Raw genomic sequence first — 27,422 nt, forward strand, 5'->3', positions numbered from 1 at the left:
CAAATAAAATCTGTTTAGCATTGGTCCTTTGGGTCTCCATTTTGTAGGGGTTTGTGTGTATTACTAAATCCTTGGTAGCAACAGACTTGTATCAAGAGATCAGATGTGGGAGTTCCCGTCGTGGCGCAGTGGTTAACGAATCCGACTAGGAACCATGAGGTGGCGGGTTCGGTCCCTGCCCTTGCTCAGTGGGTTAACGATCTGGCAGTGCTGTGAGCTGTGGTGTAGGTTGCAGACGCGGCTCGGATCCTGCGTTGCTATGGCTCTGGCGTAGGCCGGTGGCTACAGCTCTGATGCAACCCCTAGCCTGGGAACCTCCATATGCCACGGGAGCGGCCCAAGAAATAGCAACAACAACAAAAAAAAAGACAAAAGACAAAAAAAAAAAGAGAGATCAGATGTGGTTCCAAAAATACCTTTGGCTTAGCCCCCAAACCCTTGAGCAATATAACTGCTTAGCCCTCTGGTCACATAATGAAGCTATTAACATTTCCCTGCAATTAGGTTTTCCATTGTTAAAAAAAATGGAAAAATAGGACCATGGAGAGTTGTTTCCTTTTCTTCTTTTTTTTTTGTCTTTTTGCCATCTCTAGGGCCACTCCCAAGGCATATGGATGTTCCCAGGCTAGGGGTCTAATAGGAGCTGTAGCTACCAGCCTATACCAGAGGCACAGCAACCATGGATCCGAGCTGTGGCTGCAACCTACACCACAGCTCACAGCAATCCCAGATCGTTAACCCACTGAGCAAGGCCAGGGATCAAACCTGCAACCTCATGGTTCCTAGTTGGATTCGTTAACCACTGCGCCATGACAAGAACTCACGAGAATTGTTTCAACGTGAAGGCAGCAGTTCTGTTTCTGGTGGTCAGATGTTGATCTGGAGGAGAATTCTTTTTCCCTTTCATCACCCTGGTCAAGACTTGGAGAAACACAGCACACCCACCTATTGTTATCTAAGAGTCAAAAGCTTTAGGGAGGAAAATTCATTCTTCCAGATTGCTGAGCTGCTGCATAGCTGCGTCTAGGTGTTGGTGCTGATGGACTTTGCACTTGTCAACACCTTGGTTCCTTCCATTTTTAATCCCTGACCACTTTGGAAGGTAGCATATCAGGATAATATGAGAAAAAGAATGTGTGTATGTATGTGTATATACATATATATATAGCTGGGTCACTTTGCTATACAGGAGAAATTGACAGAATATTGTAAATCAACTATAATTTTTTTTTAAAAAAAATGGTAGCATATCAGAGATAAGTTAAATTTGCTAGTTAGAGGATTTAAGTTTAAACTAAAACTAAATTGGCTTTTTGGTAAATTTTAGAGTTCTATTTTTGATGCTTCTTGAAGATATCAGAGTGAGGGAAACAGTTACTGACAATTACTTTTTTTTTTAAAAGAAGGCTTAAAATTCTCTGCCTTTTCTGTATAAAGGTGAGCATCCTATTTTCTCTCCTACCAGGGATAAATGCATCAGGTTACATCAAAAGCAGCCTGTTTTTCCTATGGTGGTGGGTGCTCAGTCTTAGGAGAGATCAGAGGAGCTGTTACAGGTCAACATTTTTTTAAATTTTATTTTATTCAAGTGTTGTTGATTTACAATGTTGTGTTAATTTCCCCTTTACAGCAAAGTGATTCAGTTATATATTTATTTTTCATCTTCTTTTCCACTATGGTTTATCACAGGATATTGAATATAGTTCCCTGTGCTAGACAGCAGGACCTTGTTGTTTATCCACCTTATATATACTAGTTGCATCTGCTAATCACAGAGTCCCATTCCATCCCTCTCCCAACTCCCTTCCCCTTGGCCATCACAAATCTGTTCTCTATATTTGTGAGTCTGTTTCATAGGTAAGTTCATTTGTGTGATAGATTCCACATGTAAGTGATATCACATGGTATTTGTCTTTGACTTAACTTCATTTAGTATAATAATCTTCAGGTCCATCCATGTTGTTGGACATGGCATCATTTCATTCTTATGGCTGCGTAGTATTTCATTATGTATATCCCACATATTCTTTATGTATTCATCTGTGGATGGACATTAAGGTTTTTCCATGTCTTGGCTATTGTGAATAGTGCTGCTGTGAACATAGAGGTATATAAGAAGTTATGTGTTTGTCTCAGTGTGCCCAGGAGTGGGATTTCTGGATCACATGGCAACTGTATCTTTAGTCTTTTAAGGAACCTCCATACTGCTTTCCATAGTTGCTCCTCCAATTACATTCTCTTTTCTCCACACCCTCTCCAACATTTATTTGTAGAAATTTCTTTTATTTTCTATTTGGCTGTGTCCATGGCATGGGAAAGTTTCCAGGCCAGGAATCAAACTGGGTCACAGCAGTAACCTGAGCCACAACAGTGAAAATTCTGAGTCCTTAACCACTAGGCTACCAGGGAACTCCTACCGATAGACTTTTTGATGATGGTCATTCTGACTGGAGTGAGGTGATACCTGATTTTCATTTTGATTTGCATTTCTCTAATACTTAAGCACTGTTCATATGACTGTTGATCTGTATTTCTTCTTTGAAGAAATGTCTATTTAGGTCTTCTGCCCACTTTTCGATTGGGTTGTTTGGTTTTTTTGGTATTGAATTGTATGAGCTGTTTTTATATCTTGGAAATTAATCCCTTGTTGGTTCCATCATTTGCAAATATTTTCTCCCAGTCCAGAGGTTGTCTTTTCATTTGCTTTAGGGTTGCCTTTACTGTGCAAAAACTTATAAATTTAATTAGGTCCCACATTTTTATTTTTGCTTTTATTTCTATTACCTTTGGAGACTGACCTAAGAAAACATTGGTACAATTTATGTCAGAGACTGTTTTGCTTATGTTTGCAGGGTGCTTTGTATTTCACTTCACTTCTCGTCTACTCATCACAAAAAATTTCAGTGGCCAGACCAAACACAGAAACTTCTTTCTCATTCTGGCTTTTCCCTTATTGCACCCTGCAGACAGCCTTACCCCTGCCACTTTGATTTCTTAGTTTGCTTTTGTATAGCATTTTTTATTTGACAAAGATCTTTCATATACATATTCATGCATGATGTGATCCCCAATTCTGTCAGACTGGCATCAGTATTTTCCTTTTATATATAATGAAACAGCCACAAGAGGTAATGGCCACCAGCTTAGGATAAAGTGGTGCTCGATTGCCTTGATGAGATCAGTCTTGAGACATGGTCTTTGGACCAGTGGAGAGGGGGTGAGGGTGTCACTGTGTGATCAGTGGCATTTGATGGACAGTGATGGAGAGGGTCCATGGCAGAGAGGGGCAGAGTGGGCTGCATGCCCCATTGGTCTAACTAGTACGTGGGTATCCTCTATCAGTGCCAGGACTGGGCTTCCCAGGGGAAACAACAGAGCCATCGAAGAGGGCCTTCATCTCACCTTGTGCTCATAGCTCTGTGTGTGTGTGTGTTAGTCCTTCGTCAGAGTCCTTTGCAGCTTGTGCACCGAAATTTTAGTGACCTTATGAAGAGGCCAAGGCAGGATGAGTATTTTTTCTTTTTCTTTTTTTCTTCCTTTCTTTTTTTTTTTTTTTTTTGCTTTTTAGAGTGGCGTATGTGGCATATGGAGGTTCCCAGGCTAGGGGTCAAATCGGAGCTGTAGCTGCTGCTGGCCTACACCACAGCCTCAGCAACGCCAGATCCGAACTGCATCTGTGACCTACACCACAGCTCCCCAACCCGATGAGCGAAGCCAGGGCTCCAACCCACATCCTCATGCATCCTAGTTGGATTTGTTTCTGCTGAGCTATGAGGTAAACTCCTAGTTGAGTATTTTTTCTAACATGACGGGCGCAGAGGTAATACCCAGAGCTGGGCAGGGCTTCTGTTTAGGCAACATTCTCCTGTTGCACTTCTGAGCAGGAGTCTGATGGGCCCAGGTAGCCTGGATCCTCACTGTATTGGTTGGAGAAACAGAACTAAGAGGATAAATCTAGAAAAACAGAAAAACTTCTCATGAGGGATTGGCTCACACAGCCTGCAAGCTGGTGGTCCAGGAAAGAGAGTGGGGTAGTTCCGGTCCAAGGCCAAAGGCCTAGAACTAGGGGCCCCGTGGTGCAAGTCCCTGTCTGAGTCCAAAGGCCCAAGAACCACAAAGCTGCTGTCTGGGGGCAGGAGAAGATGCTGTCCCGCTCAGGCAGCGAGAATTTGCCCTTCCCCCACCTCGTTGTTCTCCTCAGGCCCTCAAGGGATTGGCTGATGCCCTCCCCCACTGGGGAGGGTGATCTTCTACCAGTGCTGATCTTGTCCAGAAATGTCCTCAAAGTCACACCCGGAAATGCTCTCTGGGCATCCCTCAGCCTGCCTGGTCAAGTTAAAATATAAAATGAGGAGTTCCCGTCGTGACTCAGTGGTTAACGAATCCGACTAGGAACCATGCATGAGGTTGCGGGTTCGGTCCCTGCCCTTGCTCAGTGGGTTAAGGATCCGGCGTTGCCATGAGCTGTGGTGTAGGTCGCAGACGCGGCTGGGATCCCGGTTGCTGTGCCTCTGGCGTAGGCCGGTGGCTACAGCTCCGATTGGACCCCTAGCCTGGGAACCTCCATATGCCGAGGGTGCGGCCCTAGAAACGGCAAAAAAACGAAAACACGAGAAAAAATTAAAAATGTAAATATATATATATAAAATGAACATCACACACTCCTGCAGTTGAGGTCAACCAGGTGCCTACAAAGCTGGTCTTGCTTCCTTTGGGGCATGTGTCACAGAGGCTCCTTTACCAACTGCCCTGTGATACAGACCTGTCTGTCCCTTCACTTTTTTTTCTTTTTACAGTGGCACCTTCGGCATACAGCCGTTCCCAGGCTAGGGATTGAATCAGAGCTGCAGCTGACACCTATACCACAGCCATGGCAACATTGGATCCAAGCCACATCTGTGACATGTACTGCATTTTGGGGCAACTTGAAGTGAAAAAAGAATTAGTTACTTATGACTTGTCAGCATTCATCTCCTAAGCCCAAGGGGCCCTGTGAAGTTTTCCTCCATTTTAGTTACTTTTTTTTTTTTTGTCTTTTGTCCTTTTAGTCCCACACTTACGGCATATGGAGGTTCCCAGGCTAGGGGTCTAATCAGAGCTATGGCCGCTGGCCTACACCACAGCCACAGCCAAGCCAGATGCGAGCCATATCTGTGACCTACCTACACTTCAGCTCACGGCAACACCAGATCCTTAACCCACTGAGCAAGGCCAGGGATTGAACCCACCACCTCATGGTTCCTAAGCAGATTCATTTCTGCTGCACCACGACAGGAACTGCCATTTTGGTTACCTTTTAGAGCATGTAGTTTGAGATTGATAGAACCTATAGGTCTAGTTAATGTTTCTGAAGTACAGGTTGAATTTCACTTGAAATTGAAACCTCTGTGCTCCTTATGATTCTAATAGAGTCAGTGAGCTTCTTCTGGGGGTCAGATTGGCTTATAATAGATTAAGCGAATTCCTTTGGCAATGAGAAGCAATGTCTTTTAAGTGTTTTGGGAAAAAAGTGTACATTAGAGAATTCACTCTTAAACGTCTATATTATTGGTATTTATTTATGTGCTGGTAATCATCTTTAGAAGAGACTTTGTTTAACATTAAAAAAGAGCTCTTTTTGTCATTCATTTGCATAAATGACATAGTTTTTGTTAAGAAATAAATGGCTTGGGGAGTTCCCATCGTGGCGCAGTGGTTAACGAATCCGACTAGGAACCATGAGGTTGCGGGTTCGGTCCCTGCCCTTGCTCAGTGGGTTAAGGATCCGGCGTTGCTGTGAGCTGTGGTGTAGGTTGCAGACGCAGCTTGGATCCTGAGTGGCTGTGGCCTAGGCCGGCAGCTGTAGCTCCGATTCAACCCCTAGCCTGGGAACCTCCATATGCTGTGGGAGCAGGCCTTAGAAAAGGCAAAAAAAAAAAAAAAACACAATGGCTTATCAATGGGGTCCTACTGCACAGCACAGGGAACTATGTCCAGTCTCTTGGGGGTAAAACATGATAGAAGATGGTATGAGAAAAAGAATATGTATATATATATATATATATGTATGGGTCACAATGCTGTACAGCAGAAATTGACATAACACTGTGAATCAATTATAATAAAAAGATTTTTAAAAATAGAAAAGATAGAGATTATATTTAAAGACTATTGATTTTAGGAGTTCCTGTCGTGGTGCAGCGGAAACAGATCCGACTAGGAACCATGAGGTTGCAGGTTCGATCCTGGCCTTGCTCAGTGAGTTAAGGATCTGGCATTGCCATAAGCTGTGGTAGGTCACAGACATGGCTCAGATCTGGCATTGCTGTGGCATAGGCTGGCGGCAACAGCTCTGATTAGACCCCTAGAATGGGAACCTCCATATGCTGCGGGTGCCACCCTAAAAAGACAGAAAAGACAAAAACAAAAAAAATACTGTTTTATTAAAAATATTAGTGAACTGCAAATGCTTAAAATTAAAACTTTACATGCTAGAGAAAATTAGTCAGGAAATTCAATATGCCTAAGAAAATTTTCAGAAAAAAAATCAGTGGCTTTAAAAAAAAATAAATAAGATGTTGCCTGGTGATGCAGCAGCTTAAGGATCCAGCATTGCTCTGGTTCACTTGCTAGCCTAGGAACTTCCATATGCCACAGATGCAGCCAAAAAAAAAGGAAGAAAGGATGATGATTATCGCATAAGAGACTCAGGACATAAAACAACCAAATGCAACATAAGGACCTAATTTGGATCATGATTTGAACAAACTGTACACTCAAAAGAAAAACATCTGGGAAGCAGTTGTACTGGGTATTAGCTAATATAAAGGAATTATTATTTTAAGTGTCATAGGGACATGGTGATTTTTTTAAAAGTTCTTAGTTGCTATAGAATCTTACAAAAGTGTTTATAGGTTAGATGATATGATATCTGGGGTTTCCTTTTTTTTTTTTTTTTTTTAGGGCCACACCCATGGCATATGGAAGTTCCCAAGATAGAGGTCAAATCAGAGCTGCAACTGCCAGCCACAGCCACAGCCACGTGGGATCCAAGGCATCTGTGACCTACACCACAGCTCATAGCAACACTGGATCCCTGACCCACTCAGGGAGGTCAGGGATCCAACCCGTGTCCTCATGGCTACTAGTCGGATTTGTTTCTGCTGCGCCACAATGGAAACTTCCTGGGATTTATTTATTTATTTTTTAATTTTAATGTTAATTTTTTTCTAGGGCCGCTCCCTCGGCATATGGAGGTTCCCAGGCTAGGGGTCTAATCGGAGCTATAGATGCCTGCCTACAATACATATCACGGCAATGCCGGATCCTTAACCCACTGAATGAGGCCAGGGATTGAACCCGCAACCTCATGGTTCCTAGTCAGATTCGTTAACCACTGAGCCACAATGGGAACTCCCCTAGGATTTAAATAAATACATTATTTAAAAAAAATAGTTGGGGAAGGGCCACTGGGTAGATAGAACAAGACGGGCAGAATGCTGGGAATTGTTGAAAGTGGGTGGTGATGGGCATGTGCAAGTTTACTGTGCCCACCTCTAATGTGTGTTTGGAAATTTCAATAACAACAAGTTTATTTTAAAAAGATAATGGAGTTCCGGTCATGGCTCAGCAGCAACAAACTTGACTCGTATCCATGAGGATGCAGGTTTGATTCCTGGCCTCACTCAGTGGGTTAAGGATCCAGTGTTGCTGTGAGTTGTGGTGTAGGCTGGCAGCTACAGTTCCAGGTGGACCTCTAGCCTGGGAATTTCCATGTGCTGCATGCGGGTGTGGCCCTAAAAAGACCAAAAAAAAAATTATACATAAAATACCTTACATCAGTGATAGGAAGATCAGGAGGTTGGAGTGTCTGTGTTTGCTGCTAATACTGAAAGCTCCGTAAATCTTTAAATACTTGGTTTTCAAGAGATGGATATTGCTTGCGGGCAGTCACTATATGTTATCTTTCTAATGCCCACCAGTGCTAAATAAATGTTTCCATAGTACTTCCTGCACTTTTTGTTTTTAGGGGTAAAAGTATTTATGATTATAATGTCTTCATGGTGAATTGACCCTTGATGAAATGTCCTCTGTTATCTCAAGTAATATGTTCCATGTGCTGAAGTCTACTTTGCCTGATATCCATAGCCACATTAGCTTTCTTATGCTGCATGTTTCCATCATATATCTTCTCCATCCTTCTTACTTTCCAACTAGTTGTATCTGTGAATTTACAGTCCATTTCTTATAAATAGCATGTAATTGGGTCTTGCTTTTGTATCTAGTTTGATCTCTGTCCTTTTAGTTGGTGTTTAGTCCATTCATATTTAATGGTTGTTTGAATGTACCATCTTGCTATTTATCATTTTCTATTTGTCTTACCTGTTATTTGATCTTTGTTTCTACCTTAATAGAAAAACGGGATGCAGTGCAAAGAAAGTAAGCCCTCACCATGTAGGGCTTGCAGAATTTCAGGAGGCATCATTCATATTACAGTCTTTGTAAAGAGTGTTCCTGGGTCACAATTCTACTCCATCATGAATGAGGCACCTTAGAGCAGGACACTATGTCTACCCTGCCATCCTTTTGCTGGAGCTCGTTCTAAGTCCACCATTGACTGCCATCCTTAGGTTCCATTTAGCCACAGTTCTTGGCCTACATGAGAAATATATTAATGGCTTTAAGTACATGGCATTAGCATCTTATCCAGTGGAGCTTAGGGTTATCTCAGTTTCTTAGACTCAGAATTCGATGGTCACTACCAGTTACACAGCCCAGTGTATGAAGTAGAGACTAGTCTATTATCACCAAATAACAGCCTGTGGTCACACTGGGACTGTTTCCCAGTCCATACATGCATTGATGTTCTCGTATTGGGTTCTGCTCCTGACTATTCACCTGTTTCCACCCTAATCAGTGTGATAGACCTCACCCAGAACTGGGACACTGTCCAGTACTCCAGAGGCATCACTAGGTGTCCTGTTGTCCTTCTCTACTTCTACCCAGCCACTCTCTCGGGCACAGCGTCTCAGACACCCTACGGCACTTGCATATTCTCCTTCTTCAGCCTTGTAAGGCCTCCTCAGGCCTATCCCGCCCTAGTGAACCGACCTTATGGGAGTTCCAGCTCTTTCCCTCCCTCCTCCTCCTTGCCTCATACATAAGGTTTGGGCTTTAACCGTCCTACTCACACCACCCCTTAAGCACAGTGCTCAGATCTGGACACCACATTAGGATGGATGGATGGATTAGAGACTTTTCTTGAGATGTGGAGTTCAGAGCATGAGGGATCTTGAAAAATGTATTGTGAGAAATGGTCCAGGGAGCTGGCAGCGTTTACCCTGGGATGGCGAGGACTTTAAAAGGTATGATTCTGTGTAGTACAAACCTTTGGCATGCATACTACCTTGGAGAATATGAAATGGCTTTATTCTGTGCAACTCCACAAGCAAGGGTTGAAACCATTTATGTGTATAAATGGTTTATACATAAGGTACATAGGTATATTTACCTTTGGGATAGGTAGCTGTGCCAGAAAAAAGAAGTGAGGTGGGAGTTCCCATCATGGCTCAGTGGTTAACAAATCCGACTAGGAACCATAAGGTTGCAGGTTCCATCCTTGGCCTTACTCAGTGGGTTAAGGACCTGGTGTTGCCGTGAGCTGTGGTGTAGGTCGCAGACACGGCTCGGACCCTGCGTTGCTGTGGCTCTGGTATAAGCCAGCGGCTACAGCTCCGATTCGACCCCCAGCCTGGGCACCTCCATATGCCACAGGAGCGGCCCTAGAAAAGGCAAAAAGACAACAAAAAAGAAAAAAAAAGTGAGCTGGATGCCAGGAGTGATCGGACTGTCTTCCCCATAGGCCCTCCAGCCACGTGTCAGAGCACTGGCTGATAGGCTACATGTGGAACCTTGAAATACGTGATTCAACAGGTTTGAATTTTGAAATTATTAATTTTTTTTCAGTCTTTTTTCCATGGTGTGAAAAATATTTTGAGGTTTTGGTGGGGTTTTTTTGGCTGGAAATTATTCTTGATTAACAGGGGACCACCAAGGCAATCAAAGAGGCGAAAGGAGATCTGGATAATTTTTTGACCAGGATCAGTCCCTTGTTATTGAAGATAAGCCAAAGAGGCAAAGAGGACGCCCCGGTTTGGTAACCTTAAACAGCCCGCCCACTGGTGGGATTTCTCGGCACCTTGAGGCATCTCTGCAAGCCTTGCTGCTTATTCCCCCTTCTGGAATCTCCTTCCCACTGCCAGGCTTCCTGATGGAGACCCACTGCTCTGACCTATGTTTGTTTCTCCCCAGTTGGGCCCTCCCAGGATCCTGCCTCTCAAACCCACCTTCACCCCTGAACAGTATGAGTGGTGCCCTCTACTTCAGCACAGAGAAGCATTTAGAACTTCTGGCTTACTGCATCCTCTCCACCTGTGCTCCGTGTTACCCAAGGGCTGCTCACCACTGTCACATTGGGTTCCCACTTTGCAGACCTGTAAGTCTCCCTTGAAAATCTCTGGCTCCTCCCTCTATTCTCTCCCATTCTTCTCCATGGACCCTCAAACTCTGGAGACCCATGTTGGGTGAGTGAGTCTCACACATACACACATATACACACAGAGAATGTGATGGAGAGTTGCAGCCTGGATCCCCTAGTTTGAAAACCTGTGTCCCCACAATGGCAGTGGAAGGAATTGGGGCATTATAAAGACACATGGAGCGGCACAGTGGGTTAAGAGCAGGAAAATGGATGTTACCCTAGGGCCCCTATGGAGGTCACACCTGGCCGTCCCACTTAGCCTGTTCTCAGGATCATTAGGATTTAGATATTCTTAGGTTGAGTGAAACAGGACAGGTTGGCTTCCATAGCAACATAGTTACAAATGCTGTATTTGCAACGAATTTTCACTTCAGAAGGCATTCTAGGGTTTCTACCTCAACCTGCAGGCATAAGATTTCCGAAATCATAGCAGAAGAACCTTCAAGCTAGTTTCTGCTCTAAAGTCTTTGCAAAGTCACACTGTATAGCGAGGTAGTTTAAACACAGAATCAGAAATGCTCTTTGACTTCTATAAAGCCTTTTGGGAAGGGCTCTGACAACCTGGAAAGAGCTTCAGCTGGTAATGTGCATAGCCTAAGCTAATAACTCCAGATGCCTCACATAGTAATTAAGATGACAGTTCTGTAGTATCTGAAACCAGTCCCCTTCAAGGTACAAAACTGAGCCCAGGAGTGGAGTTCCCGTCGTGGATCAGTGGTTAACGAATCCGACTAAGAACCACGAGGTTGCAGGTTCAATCCCTGGCCTCGCTCAGTGGGTTAAGGACCCGGCATTGCCATGAGCTGTGGTATAGGTCGCAGACACGGCTCGGATCCCGAGTTGCTGTGGCGTAGGCCGGCGGCTACAGCTCCGATTACACCCCTAGCCTGGGAACCTCCATATGCCGCAGAAGCGGCCCAAGAAATGGCAAAAGACAAAAAAAAAAAACAAAAAAAAACTGAGCCCATATAAATGAATCACAGACCAGACCTACTGTGTCATAAATCTATCAAAGAGAGGAAATTCTACTTTCTCTTGGTCTCCTTGAAAAGTGCAGCCATTCTCTGGGGTTGTGCTCATTGCTGAGTTCAGGGTCCTTATCGATACTTGCAGAGATCGCTATGGCAGAGGTGTTATCCACAGACTGTGTGCTTAGAGTAGTGTCATCCACTTGTAAAGCTTAATAGACTAATGCTTACTGAGTAGCCAACAAGTTCCAGGCACGGAGCGAGGGTGCTAAGCGATGGAGACCAGCGGGCAGACGCAGATGTTGCCTTCAAAGGGCTTGTCATCAAGCAGAGAGGTGAAGACAAGTTTGTGCATGACCATGATGTATCCCTAAGGTGAACCCATGTGTGTCTTATACTAAGATATAGTGGGTTTTAATTCTTGCCTCTGTAAGATAAATGCAAAAAGGGAGGTTCTGAGCACCGGGGGAGGCCAAAGAGTTTGGATTACATGTAATCGAGGGCCCAGGGAAAGGCTTTGTGAAGGTGGCATCAGAGACTGGCCTTGGAGAAGGGGCCATTTAATCAGCTAAAGGTCAGGGGGCAGGGGAGGAACATGCCAGGTGGAGAAGCATCAGGAATAAAACTCTGAAGTGATAGTTGGTGCATGTTTAGGAAACAGTGAGACTAGTCAGGGTGCCTATAATTTAGCGCTTGTGAAAGAGAAATGATGTCAAATCAGGAAGGTAAATGAGGACCACCTCCAGGTGCGCTCTGGTTGCCTTCGAATACAGTTGTCCTGGCATGTATTTCCCAAGTCAGGGAACAAACAGATTGCTTTTTCTGCTAGGAGATTAGAGTTGCAGATGGGCCCATGGGGTGTCTGTAAAAGCTCATTCCTATCTAGTTTTTAAAAAAATTTTTTTTAATTAAAGTATTGGTTTTTTTTGTTTTGTTTTGTTTTGTTTTTTTGTCTTTTGTTGTTGTTGTTGTTGCTATTTCTTGGGCCGCTCCGCGGCATATGGAGGTTCCCAGGCTAGGGGTCGAATTGGAGCTGTAGCCACCGGCCTACGCCAGAGCCACAGCAACTTGGGATCCGAGCCACGTCTGCAACCTACACCACAGCTCACGGCAACGCTGGATCGTTAACCCACTGAGCGAGGGCAGGGACCGAACCCGCAACCTCATGGTTCCTAGTTGGATTCGTTAACCACTGCGCCACGACGGGAACTCCCTAATTAAAGTATTGTTGATTTAGTGTTGTCAATTTCTGCTACACCAGCATAGTGACCTGGTCATACATATGTGCACATTCTTTTTGTCACATTATCTTCCATCATGGCCTATCCCAAGAGATTGGATAGAGTTCCCTGTGCTGTACATCAGGACCTCATTGCTTATCCATTCTAAACATAATAGTTTGCCCAGTCTAGTTTTGTCTGCTGGGTTTCTTTCCTGTGTTTGAGGCTTTCAAAGCCTCCAGATGATCTCTTTCCCCCAGTGATTTTTAGAAATAAGTGGTTTATTCTTCCAGTCTATCAAGGGACTGTCTTTCTTGTCTTACAAAGAGGAAAAGGAAGGAAAATATGTCCTATGTTTGTATACCCAGCATTTGCCATGTGTCAGAATCAGAGTATGTTTTCTGAGCCCAGAGGCTCCGGGCTCCCTTTCTGGGCTGCAAATTGGCATTGGGGCCGTCATCTCTTTCTTCATATTTCACACTATGAGATGTGACATCTAAGTGGCCTTTTTTCTGCCAGACTCAGCCAAGGGAAGAGGTTAGAAACAGAAGCTCCTTGCGGTTCAGATGGTGAGAGCCAGCCTTTCACTTTCCAGCACTTGCTGGGATAACATGAACGTCCTGGGGTTCCACTTGGTCATGGTATAGGATATTTTTTATATGTTGTTGGATTCAGTTGACTAAAATTTTGTTGAGAATTTTTGCATCTATATTCATCAAAGATATTGGCCTGTAATTTCCTTCTTTGGTAGTATCTTTATCTGGTTTTGGTATCAGGGTGATAGTGGCTTCATGGAATATCTTTGGGATTATTCCTTCTTCAGCCTTTTGGAAGAGTTTAAGAAGGATGAGTCTAAGATCTTGAAATGTTTGGTGGAAATTGCCTATGAAGCCATCTGGTCCTAGACGTTTGTTTGTAGGGGTGTTTTTTATTATATATTCAATTTTATTTCTGGTGATCAGTCTGTTCACCGATCTGTTTCTTCTTGATTCCGTTTTGGTGGGTTTTGTGTCTCTAGAAGGTTGTATATTTCTTCTGGGTTGTCAAATTTGTTGGCATATAATTGTTCATATTATTCTCTCTCCCAACCTTTTTTTTGGTATTTCTGCAGCATCTGTTGAGATTTCTCCTTTTTTATTTCTTATTTTGCCTATTTGGGTTCTTCCTTTTTCTGGGTGAGTCTGGCCAGAGAAGCCTCAATTTTGTTTACCCTTTCAAAGAACCAGCTTTTGATTTTACTGATTTTTTTTTTTTTTTCCTTTTCTAGAGCCACTCCCGAGGCATATGGAGGTTCCCAGGCTAGGGGTCTAATCAGAGCTGTAGGCACCAGCCTACGCCAGAGCCACAGCAATGCGGGATCCAAGCCATGTCTGCAACCTACACCACAGCTCACGGCAACACCAGATACTGAACCCGTAACTTAATGGTTCGTAGTCGGATTCATTAACTACTGTGCCATGACGGGAATTCCCCTGATTTTTTTTTTTTTTCTATTGTTTTTGAATCTCTATTGATTTCCTCTGGGATCTTTATGATTTCCTTTCTTCTGCTGACTTTAGGGTTTTTCTTTCTTTCTTTTTTTTTTTAGGGCAGCTCCTGCAGCATGTGGAAGTGACTAGGCTAGGGGTCTAATTGCGGCTGCGGCTGCTGGCCTACAGCCACAGCAGTGTGGGATCTGAGCTGCGTCTGCCACCTATACCACAGCTCATGGCAATACTGGATCCTTAACTCAATGAGCAAGGCCAGGGATTGAACCCATGACCTCATGGATACTAGTCAGGTTCATTACTGCTGAGCCACGACAGGATCCCCCTGGTTTTGTTTGTTCTTTTTCTAATTCTTTTAGGTAATGGTAGGTTACGTTGTTGATTTGAGATTTTTCTTCCTTTTTGAGGAAGACCAGTATCACTATGAACTTCCCTTTAAGAAATGCTTTTGTGGCATCCCTTTTGTGGTTGTTTTCATTATCATTTGTCTTGAGGTATTCTTTAATTTATGTTTTGATTTCCTTGTTGACCCATTGGTTTTTTAGTAGCATGTTGTTTAGTGTCCACGTAGCCAGTTTTTTCTCATTTCTTCTCCTGTGGTTGATTTCTAGTTTCCTGCTATTATGGTTGGAGAAAATGCTTGAAATATTTTCAACACTCTTAAATTTGTTGAGTTTGGAGTTCCCGTCGTGGCACAACAGAAACGAATCCTACTAGGAACAATGAGGTTTGTTCCATCCCTGGCCTCGCTCAGTGGGTGTAGGTCACAGATGCGGCTCAGATCCTGAGTTGCTCTGGCTGTGGTATAGGCTGTCAGCTGTAGCTCTGATTAGACCTCTAGCCTGGGAACCTCCATATGCCGCGGGTGCAGCCCTGAAAAGACAAAAGACAAAAAAAAAATTTGTTGAGGATAGTTTTGTGCCCCAGTATGTAGTCAATCTTTGAGAATGTTCCATGTGCACTTGAAAAGAATGTATATTCTGATTTTTTTTTTTGGATGTAATGTCCTAAATATATCAATAAGTCTAACTGTTGTATTGCGTCATTTAGGGTCTCTGTTGCCTTATTGATTTTCTCTCTAGAGAATCTGTCCAATGATGTGAGTGGGATGTTAAAATCTCCTACTCTTATTGTATTCCCATCAATTTCTCCTTTCATGTCTGTTAGTGTTGTATGTATTTGGGTGCTCTTACATCAAGGGCATATATATTGATGAGTATAATAACCTCTTCTTAAACTGATCCTTTTATCATTACATAGTGTCTTTTTTTTTTTTTTTTTTGGTCTTTCTGCCATTTCTTGGGCTGTTCCCTCGGCATATGGAGGTTCCCAGGCTAGGGGTCGAATCAGAGCTGTAGCTGCCGGCCACAGCCACAGCCACAGCAATGTGGGATCCAAGCTGTGTCTGCAACCTACACCACAGCTCATGGCAATGCCAGATCCTTAACCCACTGAGCAAGGCCAGGGATCGAACCCACAACCTCATGGTTCCTAGTCAGATTCATTAACCACTGTGCCACGACGGGAACTCCAGTAGTGTCCTTCTTTATGGCCTTTGTTTTAAAGCCTTTTTGTCTGATATGAGTATTGAAACTCTTACCTTCTTGTCTTTTCCATTCACATGAAATATCTTTTTTCATCCCTTTTTTTTTTGGTCTCTTTTTAGGGCAACACCTGTGGCATATGGAATTTCCCAGCTAGGGGTCCTACATCAAGCCACAGCAATGCAGGATCTGAGCTGCGTCTGTGACCTACACCACTTCTCATGGCAATGCCAGATCCTTAACCCACTGAGTGAGGCCTGGATTCAAACCGGCATCCCTCATGGATGCTAGTCAGGTTAACCACTGAACCATGATAGGAACTCCTCCATCCCCTAACTTTCAATTTATATGTATCCTTTGCCCTGAGGTGAATCTCTTGTAGGCAGCATATTGTAGGATCTTATTTTTATATTCAGTCTGCCACTCTATGTCTTTTGATTGGAGCACTCAGTCCATTGACATTTAAGGTAATTATTGATAAATATGTATTTATTGCCATTTTAAACCTTGTTTTCCAGTTGACTCTGTGCTTCTCCTTTGTTCCTTTCTTTTTTGGAGGGGGGGGGGGTAGCTGGATGATTTCCTTTTATTTTAGGCTTGTGTCCTCTTCTTTTTAGTTTTTGTGAATGTATTGTTTGGTTTTGATTTGTGGTTGCCCTGTTTTTCAAATACGTTAACCCCTTCCTATATCTGCTTACCTTATCCTGACAGTTATATAGGCTCAAAATCATTGTTAAAAAAAAAAAAGTCTAAATTTTCTTAATTTCTTTCCCCACATTTTATGATTTTGATGGCTTTTTTTTTTTACGTCTTCATGTTTATTCTTTGGCTGTTCCTTGTGTTTATCATTGCTTTTACAAATATGGTTTTCTTCCCCTTTTAGATCTGGATACTGGTTTATTTAAGAGATTACTTGCCAGTTGTGGAGTTCCCGTCGTGGCGCAGTGGTTAACGAATCCGACTAAGAACCATGGGGTTGCGGGTTCGGTCCCCGCCCTTGCTCAGTGGGTTGACGATCCGGCGTTGCCGTGAGCTGTGGTGTAGGTTGCAGACGAGGCTCGGATCCTGCATTGCTGTGGCTCTGGCGTAGGCCGGTGGCTACAGCTCCGATTCAACCCCTAGCCTGGGAACCTCCATATGCCGCGGGAGCGGCACAAGAAATAGCAACAACAACAACAACAACAAAAAAAAAAAGACAAAAGACAAAAAAAAAAGAGATTACTTGCCAGTTGTGATTTCCTCATTCTATTTCTTATTTCTTTTTTTTTTATTTAGAGGAGATCTTTCAGTATTTCTTTTAGAATGGGTTTTGTATTGCTATATTCTTTTAGTTTTTGTTTGTTGGAGAAATTCTTTATTTCTCCTTCTATTTTAAATGATATTCTTGCTGGCTAGAGTATTCTAGACTGCAAATTTTAGTTTTTAGAACTTTGAATATATCTTGCTATTCTCTTCTGGCCTGTAGTGTTTCTGTAGAGAAATCAGCTGATAGTCTTACGGCGGTTCCCTTATAATTAGTGTTTTTGTTTTTCTCTTGCTGCCTTAGTTCCCTTCCTACTGTGTACTTTTTTCCCCCTAATGACTCTTAAATGCTGAATTTCCATGTATTTAATTCTTGGCCATCTTTTTCTTCCAGGTGTGAGGAAGAATCCTTTCCTTACTAACTTTTGCCATTTTTTTAATTGGTTAAATTATCTTTATCACGTCTCACATTCAAGTTCTTGGGAAAAAAAATTACACTCATTGCTCTACCCCTTATCTTTCAATTCAGGAGACCTAAAAATGACAACTCCCATTCCTACTACTTTCACTGAAACTGTTTCCACTAAGGTCTCTAATGATCTAAACGCCAAAGTCAATGGACCACTTATCCATTATCTTCATTGTAATGAGTCACTGTGCTATTTATCACAATTTACCACTTCATTCTTCTTGCAACTTTTCCCATTCCTTACTTCCTTCTTGTTAAGGCTATAGGTCCCTTCCTACTCTGTACTTTTTTTCCCCTAATGACTCTTAAATGCTGAATTTCCACGTATTTAATTCTTGGCCATCTTTTTCTTCCAGATGTGAGGTTTTTGTTTTTGTTTTTTTTTTTTTGAATACACCTCCCTGCTGACTTTCTTTATGCTCCAACCTTAACTATCACTGTGGATTCCCAATTTTCTCTTTCCAATATAGACCACATTTTAGACCACATATATGGCTGTTAATAGTTATCTCTTTTCACAGAATCTCACACTCTGTTATACTCAACACATCATCCTCTCTTACACATCTTGTGAATCTTGGGGAGTTCCATCAATGATTGCCTCTTCCTCACACCCCATGTACTGGTCATGAAGTCTTCTCAATACAGTTTAACTTTATCTTGAGAACTTTTGAGTTCTGCTGCTCCATCCTTATGACAGTTGTCCCAGGTCTTATTCTAGAGGGTACCTTATCTTGATCGTTGCAACAATGAAGCTTTGTTTTTTCAATTACAGTTTTAGGTACTTTATGAAAACTATTGAAACTGAGTATGTTTTCATCTATCTAGAATATATTTCTCTATTCCCTTTGTCCATAAACTCATACTCATCCTTCAAGACAGATGTCAAAAACCAAATCAAATCTGTTTTATTGCTTATAATATGATACCCTTCTTTGTGAACCAATAACCTCTAATCCATGCATACTTTGTCAATTAGAACACTGACTCTGAACTATTTCTCCAATGAGTTGAGAGTTTCTTGAAAAAAAGTTTTAAATTTTTATTTTTCCTGCACATACTTTGCACATACTTAGCATACTGTATGTGTCCAATAAGTGTAAAGAAGATGTACATGAGTCAAAAGGTAGTAATAGACTTTGCAAATTCTCAACTTTACTCAAAAATTAATTTTTATGTCACAGTCTTCTTGAAAATTCAAAGATGGTCATGGCTGAGTTATGACTGACTATACGTATGTTGGTCTATAAGAACCAGACAGGGAGTTAAAGTATTTGACTTAAGAATTTTATGATCTTTAGCCTCAGTTCCTTTTTCCCGTATACAAAAAATATTAATTTTAAAACCATTTGCTATGATGAAGTAATTTATGCAAAATATTAGCATTGTTTCTATCACATAGTATGTATTCAATACATTTTTACTCCCTTTTATAATTTCTTTTCCCAACACAGTACCCTGATTGCAAGCTCTTGTTCCTTGGTTTTGTTTTATTTTATCTTTTTGTCTTTTTGTCTTTCCTATGGCTGCACTTGTGGCACATGGAGGTTCCCAGGCTAGGGGTCTAATCGAAGCTGTAGCCACTGGCCTACAGCAGAGCCACAGCAACTTGGGATCCGAGCCATGTCTGCAACCTACACCACAGCTCACGGCAATGCCAGATCCTTAATCCACTGAGCAAGGCCAGGTATTGAATCCGCAACCTCCTGGTTCCTAGTCGGATTTGTTAACCACTGAGCCATGATGGGAACTCCTAATTTTTTTTTTAAGAGAAATATATAAATTTCATGAGAATTACCCTTTATTAAAAATACCATTAGTAAATTGAAATAACCTCTAGGAACCCTTTATCATAATATCTATTGTCAGAGAGGCTTTATTACCTATGGCTAGAATCACAGAACCCACTGTTAGGATTTGTATTGTAATTTCCTTTTGAATATATATGAGACCCATAGTAGCTTATAAACCAAGAGTAGAAAATTGATTATATTCTCATTAGAATAATAGCTGTGTGTGTGCATGTGCATGCGTGTGCTCTGTATATAAAAAATTGGGAGGTCACGAAGGACAATAATATGGTGAAAGAGTGGCCAATAAGGATATCATTGCTCTCCAACAGAAGCAAATGCAGTGTCTTTGGTGACAGAAATAATGAAAAAGGGCTGGAGCCAAAGTTTAAGGTGACAGAAAATTGGATAGGATTTATTGCATGAGGGAATGTGATATAAAAAGTTCACTTCTGGAATATATTGTTAAATCTTTTTTGATGTTATTCCATATGTAGTTTATTAAATGTTTACTTAATTGATTCCATATTTTATAAATAAATCTGCAGGACCCCTCATTTATTTGGGGGAGGGTTATGCTAACCTATTATGAATAATTGTTAAGAAATTTTCCAAAAAAAAATAAGTTCCCATCGTGGCGCAGTGGAAACAAATCCAACTAGGAACCATGAGGTTGCGGGTTCAATCCCTGGCCTTGCACAGTGGATTAAGGATCTGGCATTGCTGTGAGCTGTGGTGTAGGTCGAAGAAGCGGCTCAGATCCTATATTGTTGTGGTTTAGGCTGGCAGCTGTAGCTCTGATTAGACTCCGAGCCTGGGAACCTCCATATGCCACAGGTGTGGCCCTAAAAAGACAAAAAGATCAAAAAAGAAAGAAAGAAAGAAAGAAAAGCTGTGTGATAAGATTTGTCTTCTAATTTATTAAGTCCTGTTTTGTGACCCAAAATAATATCTGTCCTGGAGAATGTTTCCTGTGCATTTGAGAAGAAGCTATATTATGTTGCTTTTGGATGGAGTTCTGCAAATATTACATTTATTTGGTCTAACATATAATTTATGCCCAATGTTTTCTGATTTTTCTGTCTGTATAATCTACTCATTGTGGAAGGTGGGTACTAAATTCCCCTACATATACAACTACAGATGTGATAAATTCATTTGAGTAATAAAAAAAAATGGAAGGAAAAATAACTTTTCAGACAGAAAAGCAAAAACAAAAAAACAATCATTGTCTTCAAAATGATGTCTACAGACAGGTTCATAGAAATGATTGGGATAGAAAAAGCATAATACTTTTATTAGAAATAAAATAATAATTGGCATTAATTAAAAAAAAAAATTCCCCTACATTATTGTATTGATATCTGTTTATCCCTTTAGGTCTGTTAATCTTTTCTTTACATATGTAGATGCTACTATGTTGTATGCATAAATATTTACATATATAATATCCTCTTGATGAATGAATCCCTTTATCATTATATAATGACCTTTGCTCTTATTATAGGTCTTAAAAAAGAAGTACAGCTACTCCAGCTTGCTTTTGGTTTCCATTTATCCCTTTACTTCTGTTTACCCTTGAAGCTGCAGTGAGTCTCTTTTAGGCAGCATTTAGTTGGGTGTTATTTTATATCCATTCAGCCACTCTGTCTTTTGAGAATATAATCCATTTATATTAATGTAATTATAGATACCTGTACTTACTGCCTTTTAAAAATGTCCTTCTGGTTGTTTTGTAATTCCTCTGTTCCTTCTTCTCTTGTTCTTTACTATTTGATGACAGTGTAATAGTATGCTTAGAGTCCTTTATATCTTGTGTATCTACTGTAGGTTTTGCTTTGTTGTTACCATGAGGTTTATATAAAATATAACAGTCCACTTTAAGTTTAACTTATTTCCAATGCTTTTGACGTCACAATGTACATCTTTTTATCTTGTGTATCCATTAAATTATATATTTATTTTTATCTTTTAACCTTCATACTGGCTTTTTAAGTGATTAACCCACTGCCTTTATGACATTAGGTTATTCTGAATTTTACTATGTATTTACCTTTACCAGTAAGATTCATACTTTCATATGTTTTCTTGCTACTAATTAGCACCTTTTCAATTTGAATAACTCCCTTTAACATTTCTTGTAAGGCTGGTCTGAGGTTGGTGATGAACTGCTTTTGCTCATCTAGAAAACTCTCTCTCCAATTCTGAAGGACAGTTTTTGTGGGTAGAATATTCTTAGTTGACATTTTTTCTTCATTCAGCTCTTAATTTGTATATCGTGCCACTCCCTCTGGCCTGCAAAGTTTCTGCTGAACAATCTGCTGGTAGTCCTATAGGGTACCTTCCTACATGACAAGTTGCTTTTCTCTTGTTGCTTTTAAGATTCTCTCTTTGAATGTAACTTTCGATACTTGAATTACTTTATCTTGGTGTAAGTCTCTTTGGATTCACCCTATTTAATACTCTTGGGGCTTCCTGGACCTGGATATAGGATAAGGAAATTTTCAGACCTTATTTCTTCAACTAAGTTTTCTGTGCCCTTCTCCCTCTTTTGGAGCCTGTTTTGATTGCTATTGTGTCATAAGTCACTTAAGTTGTCTTCACTTTTCTTTCTTTCTTCTTTTCTTTTTTGCTGTTCTGATTGGATGAGTTCCACAGCCCTGTTTTTGATTTCAGTGATCCTTTTTCCTGCTTCATCCAGTCTGTTGTTGAACACCTCTGCTGTATTTTTCAGTCCAGTTATTGTATTCTTCAGCTCTGTCAGTTCTATTTGATGCTTAACATTTTGTATCTCTGTTAAATTCTCACTTAATTCATGCACTGTCCCCCTGACCTCACGGAGCATCTTTATCACCATTCTTTCGAGCTCTTTATCAGGTAATTTACCTACCTCCATTTCATTAAGTCTTTTTTCTGAGGTTTTATCTTTTATTTTCCCTTTGGAACATATTCCTCTGTTCTTCATGTTCCCTGATTCTCTGTGTTGGTTTATATGCAATAGATGAAATAACTACCTCCCCTAGTCTTGAAGGAGTGGCTTTGTATAACATTTGAATCTTGTCATCCCACTCTGCTCTAGCTCTTGGTTGTCTCTCAAACCTTTGCGATTGTCCAAGAAGACTACTTTTTTCTGGCTACTAGTAGTTTAGTGTGTGCTAAGACCTGTCAGGGGGAAGGTTTAAGTCAGCACATAGATACAGGCTGATTGGAAGCCAGACTGTCAGGCGAGCAGCTTTTACAATTTGCAAATATATCTCTTTCAGGAGAAGACTGGGAGATAGGCATTTCTCTCTGCTCTCTCTTCACTGAACCTTGTGCTGATCCAGTTAAGAACTATTTGTTTGCAACCATCCTGAAGAACCCCTGACCACAAGCCCCCACTGGCCACCAAAGCCACAGTATTAAGAGGTGTATTCTCTAGGTGGCAGACACAAAAGATCGGATGTCAGATGTGTACAGAAACCCCCTTTTTTAGGGACACCACGACCTGGGGTGAGGCAAAGGGGAAGCATGACAGTGACTCCCGCTGGCCATCGTCTTTTTTTTTTTTTTTTGTCTCTTTGCCTTTTCTAGGGCCCCTCCCACGGCATATGGAGGTTCCCAGGCTAGGGGGCTAATCGGAGCTGGAGCCACCGGCCTACACCAGAGCCACAACAACGCAGGATCCGAGCCACGTCTACGACCTACACCACAGCTCACGGCCCTGCCGGATCGTTAACCCACTGAGCAAGGGCAGGGATCGAACCCGCAACCTCATGGTTCCTAGTCGGATTCGTTAACCACTGTGCCATGATGGGAACTCCTGGCCATCGTCTTTGGAGAGCATTTCAGTTGGCCTCTAGTCGTGTGTTCAACTAGAAGCCTGCCTCTCAGGCCAAAGCTTTAATTTCTTTTTTCTTTTTAGGGCCGCACTTTTGGAATATAGAAGTTCCCAGGCTAAGGGCTGAATCAGAGCTAGAGCTGCCAACCTGCGCCACAGACAGTGCTGGATCCAAACCACGTTTACGACCTACATCACAGCTCACAGACAATGCCAGATCCTTAACCCACTAAGTGGGGCCAGGGATGGAATGAGCATCCTCATGGATACTAGTCAGGTTCATTACCACTGGGCCATGATGGGAACTCTCAGGGCCAGAGCTTTAAGATAAGCAAACTAGGGGCTTTTCAGTTGGCTGCCTCTGCACTGGACCCTGGTGGTGGTGGGTGGCCAGGCGGGTCTGTGTGAACCCTTTAAGGAGTTTTCTTTGTTAACTCATACCCTGTGGATCTCATGGAGGCAACCCTGGTGGCTTTCACACTTGGAAGTTTCATGGGCTCATCTCTCAGATGCATGTCTTAAAAGTTGGGTCGCCTGATGTGGGGTTCAATCTGTTTGTTCATCAGGGAGAATCTCAGAGTTGTCAGTTCCCTCTTGATTGTGGGTTGCTTCATCAGGTTTATCATGAATTTGTCTCAGCCTCTTCTCCTTGTTTCTTGATTTTATCACAGAGTAAAATCAAAATTTGATTTTGTGAAAGAAGCCATTCATTGTGGATCTACTTTGCATTTATCTTATTAAAAGGAGGTAATTTTCCTACATTTATGAGATACTTAGTTTCCTGTGAACGATCCATGTTCTCTGCATTTTTCTGTTTCAGGTTTTGGTCTTTTATTTATTGGGTCACTGGAGCTCTGTCATATTTAGAATACCTTTTTTTTTTTTTTTTTCCCTGTAAGAAACAAAAACTCAAGTTTTCAAAAGGGACACTCACTTCCAGCCCATCCCACGATGGACTATAAAGGTTTCCAGAATGGGGGTATTTGTGCCTCAGTGCAGGCAAAAACCCTTGCATGGAAATATGCCGAAATCTCTCTACAGATTCAGTTTTCCTTCCAGCTGAGTGATTTGCAAGCTTTGGCTTTACTGGAAAATGTTTTAGACTCAGATGAGAATTGAACAGGCAGAACTCCTGAATGAGAGCCAAAAGCGAAGTATCGCCTGCCCCAACAGGGAATCAAAGGAATGCAAAGGGATAAGCACATAAGAAGACAAACCAGGGAGTATCTTTTTAAAACAAAATTACCTAGGGTACCCAAGTACGGAAAGCCAAAGAGGAGCTCTGCATTCGGGGTCAATGTGGAGTCCACGGAGTGAAACCAAGAAGGGGAGCCCTTGGCCCAAGGAAGAGCTGTCCTTGTCCTGGGGTTGGGGGCCATTGGCGATGGTGAGGTCTGTGTTGTTGGGCTGGGCAGCATCAGGTAGCTTCTCCAGGGAGGTTTTCTGACACTCACCTTCCCTCCTGGCGTTTTTTCCCTAGCACATGTGCTCCTTGGTGCAGAAGGCCCTGTTTGAGGAGGAGGACCACATCCAGAAGTTGCAGCAGAAGGTGGCCACTCTGGAGAAGGGGAACAAGCAGGTGTGAGATCCAGTGAAGAAGGTCAAGGAGGTCCCAAGTGCACAAGAACGTCTGCCGCCTGGAGCTGCTAAACTGAAAGAGAAGCTGCCACGTGGACTCCTGCCCATCAATACACAGGGGTGGGAGCCGGGGGATGACCCTACCTGTGGGGATAGTGAGGGGCCTCTCACATGGAGCGAAAGGGGTTGTGGGTGGATTTGGAGATGATAGTTTATTATTATGCATTGGGTAGCGTCTCGTTGGTGGGCAGGGCTAGTCTTGCTATCTTCTTGGCTGCCAGACTCCTACCCTCCCTGACCTGGTCCCAGATTCAATGCTCAGATGCTCACAGTGTCATGTGCTTGCCTGGGGCCTGTCACCAGCTTCCAAGAACAGCTTGGAAAGTGCACTTATTAGGGGAAAAAAAATTTTTTTTCAAATCTCTAGAGGTACAAAAACTCAGGGAGTTCCACTTTTATTGTTTCAGAAGAGAGGTAGAGTGGTCTCAGCACTGAGCTGCAGGACAAGTATGAGTTTGGAGGCGTAATCAGAAGCAAGTCGTGGAAGCTTCTGGTGTCAGTACACGTGAATGAGCTCATCACTGGTCAGGGAATGGAGCTGGGAGTGGGGCAGTAGGTAACTAAACATGGAGCTCACCTCCTCCAACAGATACATCAAAAGTACATCTAGATGTGGAACAATTCTCACAGAATACCTACTGCGTGCTGGCAGGTAAAAGGGCCAAATTTGTAGGACAGAGCCCCATGTACCCAGGTAAGTATGAAAGAATAAAAGAAAAGGAATTGGGACAGAATCGGCACCCCTGGGAGGGTGTCGTGAAAGAGAAAGGGTTCCTTGACCCTGGGAACCCCCTTCACCAGCTGGAAAGTCAACTAGGACAGAAAGGAAGCTTCAAAGGCTCTGAAGAGAGGGCAGCAATAGAACTGTGACAGGCAGCACGAGAGCTTAGCACGGATGGTTTAGGCCACCTCCTTGCACTCCCCGGCCTGAGATGTGTGTGTGCTGGTGCATGCAGGGGGCTGGATGTTGAAACTTGGGCTTCAGTGGACAGACCTGAGGAGAGGGATGGGTACGGCTGCACAGAGACCTCCGGAAGGGGCTGGACTGTAACCTGAGCTACACCCAAGGGTGTGCACAGGGCGGAGCATGGGTCTGCCATAGAAACCCCATGGTTAAGGCACGTGTGAAGGAAGGGCAGGGCCCCACCATGGCAGCCTCATTCTCAGCATGTTCGGCTCTGCCTCTACCAGCCCTGGGAGCCAGTGCACAAATGCCAGCAGGTTGTACACAGGCAGATGCAGGGCTGAAATCTGAGCAGTGTTCCAGTGGCTATGCCATCTGAATTTACACCACCCCTGGCAGCTTCGTAAGCTCAGCACCTACAGGACTTCTGAGCAGATTATATGTTCCTGTGGCTGGGGTGAGTCCAGCATTAATTAGCAGGTGCAAGCTTTGCCAGTGCACAGAGGTGAGACCAGGGTCTGGGCTGATTCTGAAGCTTCCACGGTGGGTTCAAGTACCTGAATGCACCAGATCTATGCCAATAGATCTGCACTGGTGGCTTGATGAACACAGCACTTGAGGGCCACCCAGGCCAATTGCCTGCATGCCCACACATGAGGGAGGTCCATGGGCATTGCCAACAGTGTACTTTGAGTTTGCACAACAGGTGACATGTGACACCACTGAGTGTACCTCTTTGTGGACAGCTCCTGAGGAGGAATACTCAAGTTTTGCTCTTCTCCCAGAAGTGCTCCAGTCCCACCTACCTCACACCACAGCTCAGAAATGGCTTCTCCTCCAATAACTGGGGAACAAACAGACTCTGACAACCACAGAGCAAAGAGGCCCTGCACAACACCCAGAGCAGGCTCTGGTTACCACAACACCAGGCACACACTATCAAAGGGATAACAGCCAGCTAGACTGAGGAAAGATGTGGGATGCATCCATACTAAAAACAGGCATCACACCAAAAATATTAGACTCGTGTAGGCTCTACAGGGATGCTCCCATATATAAACATCCCTCCAAAACCACAAAATAGCTCTTTGTCCTAAACTCATAGAGTCAGAGAAATAGAAGTAAAAAGCAGAAGAACCACTCCCAATGAAAAGATCAAGAGAAAACCCCTGAAAGAACAAACAGTGAAAAAGACCTCTCCAGTCTACACGACCCTGAGTTCAGAAAGGAGGTAATAAAAGCACTAAATGGATTAGGAAAGACTGTTGATAGAAATACAGGTTATTGAAAAAAGGAACCAGAAACTGTAAGGAGGAGCCAATTAGAAAACTCATTTGCTGAAATAGAAGCTGAGCTAAGTGCAATGCCTATAGCAAAGTGAATAATGCAGAAGCACAAATAAGTGATCTGGAATTTAGAATAATGAAAATCACCCAATTGGAACAGTAGAAAGACAAAAAAAAAAAAGAGAAAGCAATATACCAGACCTATGGAATAATATAAAATGTACCAATCTATGCATAATTGGGATCCCAGAGGAGAGGAAAGAAAAAAAGAGGATTGAAAATATATTTGAAGAAATTAGGGCTTAAAATTTCCCAACCTAATAAAGGAAACAGTTATCTAGGTACAGGAACCATAGAGATTCCTAAGCACTATGAACTCAGACATAACTAAAATAGCAGCAGTTACAGGCAACAAGAGAAAAAGTTAATTTCAAGGGAACCCCTCTAAGGCTATCAGCTGATTTCTCTACAGGAACAGTGCAGGCCAGAAAGGACATGCAAGGTATGTTCAAAGTTCTGAAAGGGAAAAACCTGC

The 27,422-nt window shown here is 42.5% G+C and overlaps 1 pseudogene; it reads left to right on the forward strand.

Annotated features, from left to right (window-relative positions):
* LOC125112478 (striated muscle-specific serine/threonine-protein kinase-like) overlaps positions 1-27,062 on the forward strand; it is a 52,519-nt pseudogene extending 25,457 nt beyond the window's left edge.
* The last annotated feature ends 360 nt before the right edge of the window (positions 27,063-27,422 follow it).

This window comes from Phacochoerus africanus, chromosome 12, assembly GCF_016906955.1.
Source record: "Phacochoerus africanus isolate WHEZ1 chromosome 12, ROS_Pafr_v1, whole genome shotgun sequence".
NCBI lineage: Eukaryota > Metazoa > Chordata > Mammalia > Artiodactyla > Suidae > Phacochoerus > Phacochoerus africanus.